This window comes from Octopus bimaculoides, chromosome 2, assembly GCF_001194135.2.
Source record: "Octopus bimaculoides isolate UCB-OBI-ISO-001 chromosome 2, ASM119413v2, whole genome shotgun sequence".
Lineage (NCBI taxonomy): Eukaryota > Metazoa > Mollusca > Cephalopoda > Octopoda > Octopodidae > Octopus > Octopus bimaculoides.
In genome coordinates, this window is record NC_068982.1 from 107,165,021 (window position 1) to 107,168,562 (window position 3,542).

Consider the following 3,542-nt stretch of genomic DNA (forward strand, 5'->3'; position numbering starts at 1 on the left):
GCCTATAATAGAAAGGTTTATTAGCTACTGCCAATGTGCTTCAGCCATTTTTTGACAAGGAAATAATAATTTTATCACCGCCAGAATCGTTTGAGAATCGTTTGTTTACGTAGTCAGCACTTACTGTATTCGGCTGAATGGACGTCAGTCATTGGTTGAAATTACAGAAATGCGACAACTTTAACATGAAATAAGTTGCAATATAATAATTTTTCTTAAGAAGACTAAGAGAAAAAGATGTTTTATATGACACATTCTACCAGTGTCCCAAGTTTCAAAGTGTTTCGTTAAGAAAATACTGGCGCCCCCGTTTTGAACTAGATCCCGCATACACACACACACATATATATATACATGTAGACAGCTATGTATACACACATATATACATATATGCATATAACAGGCTTCCGCCCAGTTTCCGGTTGATAAGTTTCACCAACAAGTTATTGATCTACCCATGGTGACAAAAGAAGACACTTGCCCAAGAGGTTGAAAAATTAGATTGAAACCAGAACTATGAACCACGTGGTTCTCAACCAGATGGCTATGGCTGCCCCCAAGGTTACAACAGAAGACGCTGGCCAAAAGGATGCACAATTAGATTGAAACCAGAGCTACGAACCACGTGGTTCTCAACTAGATAGCTATAGTTGCCCCTATGTCATAATCCAAAATATTTAGATTCACACTAATCATTATGTGACTGTATAAATCTTTCGACAGCACTCTCGTAGTTGAACTTAATGTTTGGGGAAATGAATGCAGCATCTTATTACTATAAAATGAACGATGGAATGCTTGAAAAGCTGTGTGAATAGGGTGAACGTGGGTGGATATTGGAACCAACATTGTATTGTTATTTGTTCCTTTGTGACTCAGCCAACAATCTTGCAGCTGAAACCGAAATCATATCAGTTGATGATATGGGAATACTATGCAAAAGGAATACTCTATAGGTGTTTCTTTCTATCTTGTCATTGTATGCCTACTGTCATCTTTTTCACAAAACTGGAGTAGCTATAGCTACTGCTAGCGTCTACGACTGTAAAAATAAAAATACGAAAACATATAATTTATGCAATAGATAATTTATTTGAAATTCACGTAAAGATTTTGAAATATCTACAATGCTAAGAAACAACTTAAATTTCTCTATGACGGAGAGAGAGTGAATAAATATTGAATCCTAATAGTAGGATATTGTATTCTAAACCGAAAGTATTTTCTTCAAGGAATGAGTATTTCAGATATTGGCGTTCATAGATGTTTATCACAGAATGAATATTATTCAAACTTACGATAATAGTTTGTGCGAGTTTCCCAACAGTTAGTGAAATGGTCGCCTACAATCTATTCCACTGCAGTAAAATCAGAGGCATTTTCTTTCTTGTGTATGCAATAAATTATTTTATACACCCATATCTCAGACAAAAAAAATGATGTTAAAGCTTTGATGAAAATAAACACTAGCTTTGAAGCATATTGTCTGGATCGAAGTTTCTATCATATATTTAGCGGGTGTGATCGTGTAATTGCATTGAGAGTGGGTTACAAATAGACAGGAATATGTTTGTCATGTATTTTGAGAGGAGTTGTGAAAAAGGGAAGCGAATGTGTCTTCGTTTAAAGGAGTGCTACTGATTATAGAACCAGTTAGAGAATTGTTCTAGGGAATTATGTTATGACGAACACCACTAAGTCTTAAATAGTCTATAAGTATAATGATATCCTATTAATTATGAGTTCTGATGGCACATTATTTAGAAGAGTGAACTCTTAAAGAAGCATACAGAGAGGGATGATATTTCCTTCCATAACTATAAAACAAAAATATCTTAACAGAGTTAAAGAGAGACGATTTAATATGTGTGTATATATGTATAAGCAGAATAAGCAGTGTGTTTGGCTTCTACCAGTGACCGCTACATTACATTACTCTTTTCCAATCTTAAGAGAGAAAGAAGAAATAAAAATATTATAAATAAATGAGAAAAAAAAATGTTAAGATCCCAAAGTACGACGGGAAAAGTAGGTTTTGCACTTTACGTGAATAGTACAACATAATTTGTAGTTACCTAGAACTCGGGGCGAGATATAATCTTATAATTTATGTCATTTCATACAACATTGAACAATGCTAAGGTATGATGCAAGTGTCGAAAATATATACCGTACGTTCACACCTTTCAATCCAGATGAAATACTCCCAGCCAAACCACAACAAATGCAAGAACTACACACATGAAATTACTGTGTTTAGACGAAAATATATCAAATATATGATTTTGAAAGTTAGCAACTCAGTTATCCAATTAGCTATCCAGACCTTGGTTGAATATTCCACAAAATCAGTGAAAAGGAGGCATTGACTGGCAATTGGTACATAATCTGCAATTTCGAATTTATGTTTACATATAAATATTCGTACATTTGGTGTTGTATTTCTAAACAAAAACAAAAAACGAACATATATTTAATGCATGTTTCGGTAATCTACTCTGTAAACTGAATAGAAAGAAGTAAAACTATTTAGAGCTTAACTTTAAATAGTTCTTGGCTAAACTTTATTTTGATAACTTTGTTTCTAAGGTGTTGGCCAATTCCTTTATAGGAGACATTTGAATAGAAGAAAAAGAGAACATACACACAAAGAAACACAGCTACATATATATATATATGAATATATATATATATATATATATATATATATATGTATGTATATATATATATATATGTATGTATGTATGTATGTATGTATGTATGTATGTATGAATGCAATAACGCATAGATAGAATAATACATGCAGACGTTCAGCCATACATATTTATGTATGCCGTGGGTTAACCAGTCAATTTGTGTGAGGTTTATTTGGTTCCAATGAATGTTTCTCTCTGTTGTTGTTGTTGTTATTATTATTATTATTATTATTATTATTATTATTATTATTATTATTATTATTATTATTATTGAACACAAAATCACAAAATAATTGACATTCAACCAAACTCGACAAGGTCACAGGCCACCTTCTTTATATTATCATTCTCAAAAGCTCGTTTACCAAAGATTGCAACAGTATGCGAATGAAATAATGTCATCGTCTAAATATATTTACATAAGAAACAATTGTAGCGTTTTTTGTTGATGAATCAGGATTTATACTATTTCTGTAAAAAGGCCAAAATAAGATCTCCCAAAAGGTTATATGACAATGATGACGAATTACTATAGTATAAAATTTCTGGGATGTATTTTCGGCTGGTACCAACAAGTAACTTTCAAATATAACAAGTGTAAGTTGACCTGGTAATTAGAACTAATCTGCAGAGATGAGGAAGAAACACCAGAAGCTACATGACAAAATATCATCCTAAACACAGAACACAATCGAAACACGAACCATGACAACATCAGCACAGTCTCGATTACTAACTCATCATTGTGTGTGCATGTTTATTAATGCCTTCAGTTAAGAGTGTCTGCTTGTTTGTTTGTTTGTTTGTTTGTTTGTTTGTGTGTGTGTGTGAGTGTGTGTGTGTGTG

The 3,542-nt window shown here is 32.7% G+C and overlaps 1 protein-coding gene across 1 annotated transcript in view; it reads right to left on the reverse strand.

Moving 5' to 3' along the window:
* Positions 1-3,542, reverse strand: part of LOC106871016 (deoxyribonuclease gamma) — a 93,675-nt gene that overhangs the window by 56,786 nt on the left and 33,347 nt on the right. The window lies entirely within an intron of this gene.